At 38.1% G+C, this 10,835-nt stretch overlaps 1 protein-coding gene across 1 annotated transcript in view; it reads right to left on the bottom strand.

Annotated features, from left to right (window-relative positions):
* GALNT1 (polypeptide N-acetylgalactosaminyltransferase 1) overlaps positions 1 to 10,397 on the bottom strand; it is a 66,676-nt gene extending 56,279 nt beyond the window's left edge. The window contains exon 1 of the mRNA XM_009071195.1: positions 10,228 to 10,397. The gene's annotated coding sequence lies outside the window, so the exon portion shown is untranslated. The remainder of the gene's footprint in view (positions 1 to 10,227) is intronic.
* Positions 10,398 to 10,835: the final 438 nt, after the last annotated feature.

Raw genomic sequence — 10,835 nt, 5'->3', positions numbered from 1 at the left:
AGAATAGTTTGGGTTGGAAGGGATCTTCTCATCTAAGTAGCCTTTAATTAACCTCTAAAATTTTATTATTAGTTCTAATTACTTTTACAAATACATAGTAAGGAAATTACATTTCTAAACTGAGCAATAAGGCTTTAAAACCAAATTCTCTGAGTTAATGCAATAAAGCTAATTGGAAACACATTGCTATTTTGGTACCTATAGTTTTCAGAAACATCTTAGCTATAATCATTGAACTTCTGAAAACAGTTCATAATTTTGCAAATTAGTCCTTAATGGTTTTGCAAATGAGTTTGCAAGCATGCCAAATTCCCCTCAAAAGATTGTTTTTGAGAATGAAATAAAATATTATTTACACAACTCCTCAAACTAAAACCTTTGAAATTACTAAGTTAGTTTTTTCCCCTGGCTGCAGCCAGTACTTTTTTTGACTGACTTTAAGAAAGCCCTATCTTGCTTGCAGGAAGAAATTGCAATGGGCAAGGTTTCAAAGGACCAGATGAATAATATTTTAATCAAAGAATAAAATTTCTAAACCAATTCAGCCCACAGATTTTGGATTTACTTTTTATTTTTTACAACAATTTTTGGTACACAAGCAAAAGAATAAATTGATCCATGAGGGAGACAAAATATTCTCTGTCAGAATGCCACTGTAAATATTACAGCACTTCAAGAGGACAGCTAAAATTTGAAAATTAGGAATACCAGTAAAAGTACAAAGAATACTGCTGTCATATAAACAGCTGAGATTCACTAGATGTCTATTCTATGACTTTAAAGTAGCTTTCTAAATGTCTGAGGGGACGATTTCATTTCTCTTTCTGCTCTCCAGGTTGAATGAAAATTATCTAGACAACTCATTCAGGTATCCTTCACACATTTCCATTCTCTCAACTGCTCTGAAATTTAAAATACCCTTGCACTATGTCCAGTGAACAATCAGTACACATTACCCAGTATTGCCAATCCTCTAACAACAAACAACTATCTATCTTTTTAGAGCACTGCTTCAAACATTTGGAGTGCATCATTAGTCCAAGCTAACTGCAACACATAACGAAATGAATACACAGAAATATATATACAGCACCTTGAAGCCAAGAACAGTAAGTGTTTGCATAGGTGTTAAGTTATTGGGTATTGCAGTACAGGCAGGAAAGTTCAAATCATTACTATCCAAATCTTTTCCTTATACACTGAAAGGCAGATATTGCCTCCCCTTGTAGCTACAGAATAGGCAATCCTCTTAGGAAAGCAGATTTATAAACCAATTGACAATGATTTCTTTTCCTGAAACAACTTAAATTGGGCTAGTGACACCTCAAATGCTGACAGAGACCAAACGTTCCTCTTCAAAGCCATAGCTACTTCACATGCACTCTGGGAGGACGACTGAAAGTGCTTGACTAAGAGTAACAGCCAGCTAGAGAATACAGGCAGTATTTTCATCCGTGAGTATCACAGGCAGCATGAAGACAATGAGCAATTCATGAGTGAAAAGCTCTTGTTATTAACAGCAGCAAGAGATGATTTAAATGTCAGTGCATGCAATGCACCAAGCTCATAAATCCTTGGCATGCAATAATTAACGGCTGAAGATGCAACAGTAAGACCTATATGAGACTTCTGCTACCCTTCACAGCAGCCTAGAAGGCTGAGGTGGAATTCATTTTGGGTGTTTTGGTTTGTTTTTTTTTTGGAAGATTCACAGATGGTTATCCAGCACTTCGCTTTTTCAGCACTGTAACACCCCTGCCAATCAGCATCCCAGAGCTATAAATTAACTCCAATCTTTAATAAATCCCTGAAGAGCTGTGCTAGCTGGTCTTTCAGCCCCAACACCACACGACTCAAAGAGGAAAATCCAGGTCACAACAACACAGGTGTTCTAGGTGAGGACCTCCATTTCCTCAAGAAAAACAAATCTGTCATGTGAGCTACAGACCTTACCAGTTCACCATTACTAAGAAGACACAGTTTTTTCTAAACTATCAGATCTAAGTGCTCCTTTAAGAAATAAAAAGCTGAACTACTCAACATTTATATTACAATGCAGTAGTAGAGACTAGCTTATTAGTGTACTACTTGCTGTCTGCAAGGAAAGCTGTAAATACCTCCACATATTTTAGATAATCAGGCTTGTGACATGATGTAAAACAGCATGAAGGCTTCTAGCCAAAAGCAGCATCACTTGGCCTTACAAGGCATATGTTCACTAAGACCCAAATATGCAAGCAGTCAAGAATTTCTAATAATCAAGAAGTCATAGATTCCAAAGACTACTTTAAATAACTTGGCAGGTGCCAGACGAGCTATAAGTAGAACAGGCCAGCTGATAGGACTTCTCTCAAAGTTAAAATTCCTTTGGAAAAAAAATTACATTTACTATTGTGAGTAATCTTCTTTAAGAAATTATATGCACTGGATTAGACTACGTGAAGCCAAATCACAGTAAGCTGTTTCCTATTCTCAGTGCTTTTCCATCTTCCTTTATAACATTTCCACATAGTCCAGAACATCAAGCTGACTTCCCAAATGTTTTACAAGTTCTACATTAAAATGTTCAACTTCAAACTTATAATTTACCAGCTGAGACTGCATGAAAATGAATACTATCTTTATCTATAGGTCACTCTTCATACAGATGTGTCAAATAACAGCAGTTTCTGCAGATGATACTTTCTTCAGTCTGTACATGTCAACACTCACGTGTCAGGTAGCATTTGCTTTTGAAGTATTTTGAGGAAATAAGCAAATTCTTCATGAAAACACAAGTGAATACAGACAAAGGGGTTTCAAATTTACTCTCTATTCTGCTATTAAGTTAGAAGAGAACTAGAAACTCAGGTGTCAGTACTAAAGAATTACAAATTTCAAGGAGAAATCTTCAACTACTTAAAAGTCAGAAGAATTTACTGTCACCAAGCTAGTTACACATTTTTCACAAAGTCCTAAGCAGACTCTGCACAATCACATGAATAAATCTTATACAAGACATTCTTGACACCTTCCTTGTATGTTGTGAAAACTGTTGAATCTTTCAAGCTGTCTCAAGTGTTCTAACCAACCTCCACAATGCTTCTGATTATTTTTTAGATATGTATCAAAGCCAAAAACTAGAGGGGAATAAAATTGTTCATTAATTCTTCAAACACTTTTAAAGATGGCAGAAAATTACATAGGCAAATAGCCATCATTAAGGATGAATCACTAATGGGCAAGAATTTGAACAGCAGAGTCAGCTAATTAGAAAAAAAGATTATAGAGGAGACTTCTGGAAATACTGGGCAAACTACAGCCAACAGATTAAACCATCCCTATATGAGTAACTGCAGAAACCTCTAATTCTGAAACTTTCTACTATGGATTAAAAATCCAGAAGGGAAACTTGAAGAAACACCAAGTAAGTCTGAAGAACACTTTTTCTCTGCCTTCAATATATGTGGAAAATATTCAAAAAACCTGAGTTTTAGAAAAAGCTTTGAAAAAAACACAGGTAAAAGATTTTTGTTCTGTGCTGGGGGCATAGGGCGTTTATCCTAGAGAAGCTGGCTGAAATCTGCATAGATTAAATGCAGAACTTGCTGATAAATCAAATACAAGCAGATATAAAGTTAAAAACTGCTGATAGGATAACACACGTGACTAATCTTGAAGATGCAAAATAATCAGGAAATATAATTTGAAAAACCTAAGGGCAACAGCCATTTAACACATGGTGGGTTATATTATGGCAAGAAAAAACAAAGAAAGGCGAAGAATTCAAAGGTTTTGTTAACTAGTTTTTCTTTTTTTCTTCCCATCTCTTTAACAGTGACACTCCAGATAGTTTAAAATAAAAATTTAAAAATACCACACACCACGCCATGTCTAAAGAAACACCAGAATTCTAACCAAAAGTAGCACAGCAGTTTTGCAGGGCTAAACATTTTTTGAAATATAGAGAAAACCTAGTACCAAAAAAAAAAAAAAACCCAAAAACCACCACCACAAAAAAACCCCCATGCCTTTCTCTAGAAAGAAAAGCCTGATCAGATACAGAGAAAAAAAGAAAAACTAGTATTGCCCAATTTTGTGATACATTTATTAAATGATTGCAATGTTTCTCACAAAAACTTGTGCCCCTTTGCTATATCCATATGCAGATATAAAGCCTACCCAGAAAGGAAAAGGCTGTATTTATACAGAAAGGGCATACAGCTTTGAGGCATACATTCACACATAAGTCTGTTCCCACACATAAAGCTCTCTTCTCAGCAGGTAACCTCTGCTGCTAACAACTGTTTTGTACTTAATTAACACGCACAGTATTGCACCAAGGATAAGATTCCTCACATCCATCCTTCACTTTCCCCCTCACACTCACTTGCTTTAGATTTAGTTTTTCTTAACTCTGTCTTTCCAGAGATCGCTGACAACACAAGCCTGAGAAATACCATGCGTTCATGTTCCTTGTTTCCATGGTCAACCCATGCTAATGTACACATGGCATAAAAAGAAAGACCATGAGATTTTCTTCAAGGCCACATAAATTTGTCCATGTAAAGACTATTTCTAAAGCAGGAAAAATTCATATTGTGGGTTCTGCTTTGAATAGGTGAACAAGAAGAAAAGAACTGTAAGGTAAAAAAAAATAAAAAGTGAGAATAATAAAAGCAGAGGTCTAGAAATCCTTTAGAACTTGGGATCATTTGCAAGACTAGACAAGGAAAGAAGAAACTTAAAGGGAGAAGTTGCTAGAAATAGTTTGCAAAAAGACCAACATATCCATGGCTCTTTCCCAGGACTAGAGATACTTTCTTTGTCTCTATGGCATCTCAGTCTTCAGCACTGGTACTGTAGGTATTTCCACAGAACCAGAGCTTAAATTCTAAAATTCAGACCTGGAGTGAGCTATAGAGGTTTATATGCTGAATCACCAGTGATGCTTGACAGCAGAAGAGAATTTAGAGAGGTGTCAGTACTGTCCATTTTGAACAAAGGCTTGCAAAGGCTAGTTTCACACGTTGGAGCATTCTCACCACAAGTCTACCGTCCCTTCCCTTTTCACTGCATTTTCCCCTTTGATATTCAAGTAAGCAAACTATCCTTAACTCTCAGACAGGCAGCAGCTACGACCAATTCAGTTCCATGCAAGCACTCTCCTTCCCCACTGCTCTTACATCTACATCTCCTACCTTGCTACCATTCAAACAAAAATTAAGGTAACAGGTGAAGTAGAGAATGGATGGAAAAGTGATCTTCTGTTGCTGCTGGACTCAAGACTATACAACAAAAGGAGGAGAAAGGCACGAAAGTTAAGAAACCATCTAAAAAATATAAAGCAGACCATATGAGTCAAAAAACCTGGGGCACACAGTATCCACTGATCCATGAAGTATCTTTCTGTAACTGTAAAAGCAGACAATTATAAACAATGCACCAAATCACAGAAATTGTAATTGACCAGGGAAATACACCTAGTTCACTGTAAGTTATCAGCAGACAGAGCTTCCATATTTCATTAAGTGTAGAGGAGAGAACACAGTTTGATCCACCCATGTCATATGCCAGCCTTAATGCAAATAAATGAAACTGTTTTTACAGTAGCAGTCCCTACAAATAAGAATATGTGACAAAGCTAGATTGGTAGACAAGCAAAATAAAATGACCAACTGAGTAGTCATGAAAGATTGGCAGAAGTTTGATGGCAAGCCAAAAAGAAAAGGACAATGTAAGGCCAGCCAGAAGAATTAAATCACTTTTAATTGCAGAATACTGAAGCTATATAGGAAAAAACCTCAAAGACTAAAAGTCACAAGAAATCCAGTCTATTAATTTCAGTGTGAACACTTTGCCCTCTTACCCCAACCCCAAACCAGATATATTAGATAGCCTTACAAAATATAATTATCTAGAAACCAAGACTTTATTTGCCAGCATTTTCCAGAAAAAAACTAACTGCTGGCTACACTGATGCCTTTTCTTAGACTCATCTCCAATACTACAGCAATTATTTTAAACCTCTTCACATTCACTAGACTAGTACTTCCAAACAATTAAGGAAAAAAACCAACCCATTAGTTAAACTTAGCTTGTTGTATCTTAAAGATAAGCATGAATATTGAGACCAAGAGCATGTTACATTTAAATCTAGCCAAGTGTGACAAAACATCTTGGTTTTGTAGATATTCAGAATGAACTTTCTTCTGCACTGTGGACATATACCAATAGAAAAAAATTCATACCATTATTAATGAGAGAAAATGTAACAAAAAAGAAAAAGATCTGCAAACAGGAGGATATAAATTTAATTAAGCTCTTGGAGAGCCCTATCAAGTCACTGTTATCACAGTATTTGTGCAGGACTGGATGCACATTTTGATTTTCCAAAGGTTAAACAGAACACTGAGCACACTTCCAAACTTACAACTTCATTGAAAAATACAAACAAGGACATTCAAGTCCACATTTGAGCAAAAGCAGCAGTATGGAAAAGCTAAGTTGAGTTCTATAGAAAACAGTAATCCTGCTTCATTAACAGCTTCAAAAATCTGCACTTCTTTAACACAAGAAAAAAAAAATCATGCTTTGACTTTATAAAAAAAATTTAGAAAAAAAAAAATCAATAAAACTGCAAAAAATTAGTTTTCATTTAGATCATAGAAATTATTTAAACGAAGTAATTCTCATAACAAAATGATACACTTACATGATTTCGTAATAAATGCTTTTCAAACATCGTTGGATTTTATTTCTTAATACTCTAGGAGAAAAATGGCAGATTTACTCATATGTTAAATTCTAAGACTATACTCTTAGAGCCAGTGATTCCAAAATAGGTTTTCCATCTGGCTTAACTAGTAAGTTTTCATCCTTGTATGAAAAAGGTTTGACAAATTTAAATAAAGCATGGTATAGGCAATGCATCAGTAAGGTATTAAAGGTAAATAAAATTTAGAATTGTTTATTTGTTGTGCTGTGTGGCAGTCCAGAGAAATCTGAGGAGGGTGATATGTAATTTAAGGCAGAAAGATTATTTTGTGAAAGATTTCACTTGTTTCCCCAATTACCTATAAAGGACTGATGCTAACACTTTCCTGCACAGCTGCACAGAGAAAACAGTCAGCAGAACATTAGGTATGGCAGGTATGTATCAGACTTCAATAGATTACTTAAGTTTCTTCAAATACTTAGGTGCTTATTACTTCACCAATTTTTTTCCAGAAACTGTCAGGCACTTTGCAAAAAAACAGCTAGTGCATGTAATTTGACACATGATTTTTGAAGGTATAAAGCTTGTAGCAACTTAAGCTTTTTTACAATTCAAAATTCATTCCCAACTAGCAGCCAAGAGAGAAGCAGGTCATCATAAAAAAAGGTTACTCTGACAGAAAACATTAAGAAAGGGACTATGATGGAACTGTTTTGCAAATTCAGCTGTACATTAATTGGAAACCACAGCATTTGAGTAATACAATCACTTTTAAAATTCAAATTAAATCAAATCAGGTCAGAGATCAGATGCTTTTTAAAGCTTCTTTCCATGCTCTGAGACATTTAAAATTACTTTTCAGTACCTTTTCTGAAAGACTTCAGCTTCCCTGAATATACTAGAATCTTCACAGGAAGAGAAAGTAGGTATGCCTGAGAAGCTGTGCCACATGATCAGACCAAGGTTAAAGATTCATCAACACACTATTACTGTGTAAGTAGCTGCCACTCCAACATACCAGCCTTCTGCTTTACCAGCAAAACTTTACACAGCAGTAAAGAAACTTAATAGGAGAACTGACACAACTGAAAAATAGCCAAGAACAATTGTGTTTGTTCAGTCACAGTCTAGCAGTGCTGACCCAGACCAAAGAACACAGTCCCGTCAGGTATCGCCCCTCAACAGCTCATGTTTCCACTCAAATCTGTTACCTCATTGAACTCATCGTTAGAGTCAAGAACCACAGAAGAGGTGACTGAGCTACAATAAAAGAAATATTAGTGGAACTGCATCTTGAGAGGCCATAAGCAGTAAATCCATAAGTAAGCGGGGGTTTTGTCCCACCCTTATTTTTGCTTAAGTATCTTCTACTACTATTAAACAGTATTGGGCAGTAATTTTGGATATATTTTTCCCTCCCTCCTAGACTGGTGCTTGTTCAAACTATAGCTTTTAAGCACTGGATTGAGGAGTACACATCAGATTTTTTGAGGTTAACTGGAAAAGGACCCACTTAAACTTGAAACACTTTTCCCATTTTGTCCCACTGAATCTGAACTTCAGAGCTGCACCCAAAAAGTTCTTTAGATCTCAGTCATTGAAAACTAATCTATGAAAGCTGCTAACAGGTTTGACGAAACAAAAACATTAAGATACAAAATAAGCACAAAATGTGAATACCAATGATACCAAGTGGAGGACAACATTTAACACACTAAATACAACTGCACTGGTAAATCTTTTCTGCCAAAGGAAATGGACTTGTCATATCACATCTTTGCCCATCTGTCTGATTAAACTTTGGTTCTCCATCTTGTTGCAATCAAGCTTAAAAAAAAAGAGTAGGAGATGCACACAGAGAAGGCTTCACACAAACTCAGTTGTTAAACACCTCACTGGGCAGTCAGTGACTACCACTGCAGTAGTTTAATAAGTCATCTCTGGTCTGGCAAAGATGCTTTAATGGAACTGTGTTTACTATAGAAACACAGAAAATAAAACTCAGTCTTTCTTAGCTCAGCTGGATGGAAAGCTGATCTGAATTCCAGCTCACTGGCCTAGATCACTCCCTTCAAGATGATATCATACCAAGAGGGTAAAGGTAAATTTAGGAGAACTAAAAATGGAGTGGTTTATCCACCTGCATGTCATACTTTTCAATACCCACAGACAACCACAGTAAGAGTTAAATTAGGCTTGCACTAATATCTAAAGGGATTATGAAGACTTGTTCAATAGCTGCAGATAACTGAACTGGTCCAACAGGACCCTGACGAAACACTAAAACATGGGATATACATGTGGTGGGTTGGCCCTGGCTGGGTGCCAGGTGCACACCAAAGTCACTCTGCCACTCCCCTGCTCAGCTGGGCAGGAGGGAGAAGATACAACAAATGGCTCATGAGCTGAGATAAGAGCAGGGCGAGATCACTCACCTATCACCATCATGGCCAAAATGGACTCAACTTGGGGAAATTAGTAAAATTTATTACCAAACAAATCATAATGATGGGATATTTCTCATTATCAAAGGGTAATGAAAAATAAACCCAGATCTTAAAGACACCTTCCCCCCACCCCTCCCTTCTGCTAAGGCTCAACTTCACTCCCAATTTCCAATACCTCTTCCCCCGCAGCAGCGCAGGGGGATAGGGAATGGGGGCTATGACCAGTTCATCACACTCTGTCTCTGCTGCTCCTTCCTCCACAGGGGGAGGACTCCTCACACTCCTCCCCTGCTCTCACAAGAGACAATCCTCCACAAACTTCTCCAACATGACTCCTTTCCACAGGCTGCAGTTCTTCACAAACTGTTCCAGTGTGGGTCCCTTCCATGGTGTGCAGTCCTTCAGGAAGAGGCTCCAGTTTCCCATGGGGCCACAAGTCCTGCCAGCAAACATGATCCAGCCTGGGCCCCTCTCTCCATGGGGTCACAGGTGCTGCAGAGAGCCTGCTCCAGTGTGGGCTTTCTATGGGGTCACAGCCTCGTTTGGACATCCACCTGCTCTGGCATAGGGTCTTCCAGAGAGGCTGTAGGTGGATCTCTGCTCCACTGTGGGCTGCAGGGACAGCCTGTGTCATCATGGTCTTCACCATGGGCTGCAAAGGAATCTGTGCCCTGGGACCTGGAGCACCTCCTCCCCCTCCTTTTCTACTCGGTGTCAGCAGAGCTGTTCCTATCACATATTCTCGCTCTTCAGCTGCAGGGTACTTTTTCCCCCTTCATAAATACATAACCCAGGGATGCTAGTAGCAACTCATGGGCTTGGCCTTTGCTGGCTGCAGGCCCATTTTGGAGCCTGCTGGCGTTGGCTCCATTGGATATATGGGAAGGTTCTAGCAGCTTCTCACAGAAGTCACCCTTGTAACGAACTCACTACAGAAAGCTTGCCACACAAAGCCAATATAATCCAATGACAAAGCAGTAACATACACGCAGTCATCAAATGCTTCCTTTGCTCTAAGACACATCCAAAGCAGACAGACCTGACCAAAGCATCCAAAATTCCTGGAACACATTCTGTACTAACCTTCTCTGCAGGTTTACGGCCATCTGGATGGTCCACTAGCACTGGTTGCAAAATCCCAATACATTGCTGCAGAGCACCTGTGGTAGGAACCATAGAGCAACAGACTGGCCTAGGCCATTCCGACACGAACGCAGAAGCAAAAGACGTCTTCCACCCACAAGGTCTTAAGGCTGTCCTAGAAGAAAAACATAAATTTAAGTAAGTTCCTAATTCAATTCTGGCAGAGCTTGAGGTGGAAGGGGAAGGGGAGGCAAGTTTCCCACTTAAGATTTCAAAATCCAAAATCCTGTAAAAGGGAGAAGAAGCCAAAAGATTGTTTCTAAAAAGAGACATTGAACGGAGTTGGTGAGGAAAACAACATATGCAGGGTAGAGTGGAGAGGTGGAACAAGTCATCAAAATTTTTTAGCCTTTCAGATGATGTGATTTAAGTGGGAGGACTGCCTGTCCTCCCAAATAAGCAGTTATCTATTTTTGAGTTCTATATATGTCGTCCCCTATCCAATCATGAACACTTAGCACAACAAACTATGAATTGTTCTCAATAAGGCTAGAAAACAGCCTCCTCAAGAGCACACATTCACATGAGCAGCTCCACACATGATCAGT

The sequence above is a fragment of the Acanthisitta chloris genome, unplaced genomic scaffold, assembly GCF_000695815.1.
Source record: "Acanthisitta chloris isolate BGI_N310 unplaced genomic scaffold, ASM69581v1 scaffold183, whole genome shotgun sequence".
Lineage (NCBI taxonomy): Eukaryota > Metazoa > Chordata > Aves > Passeriformes > Acanthisittidae > Acanthisitta > Acanthisitta chloris.
This window is presented reverse-complemented; position numbering and strand designations above follow the sequence as displayed.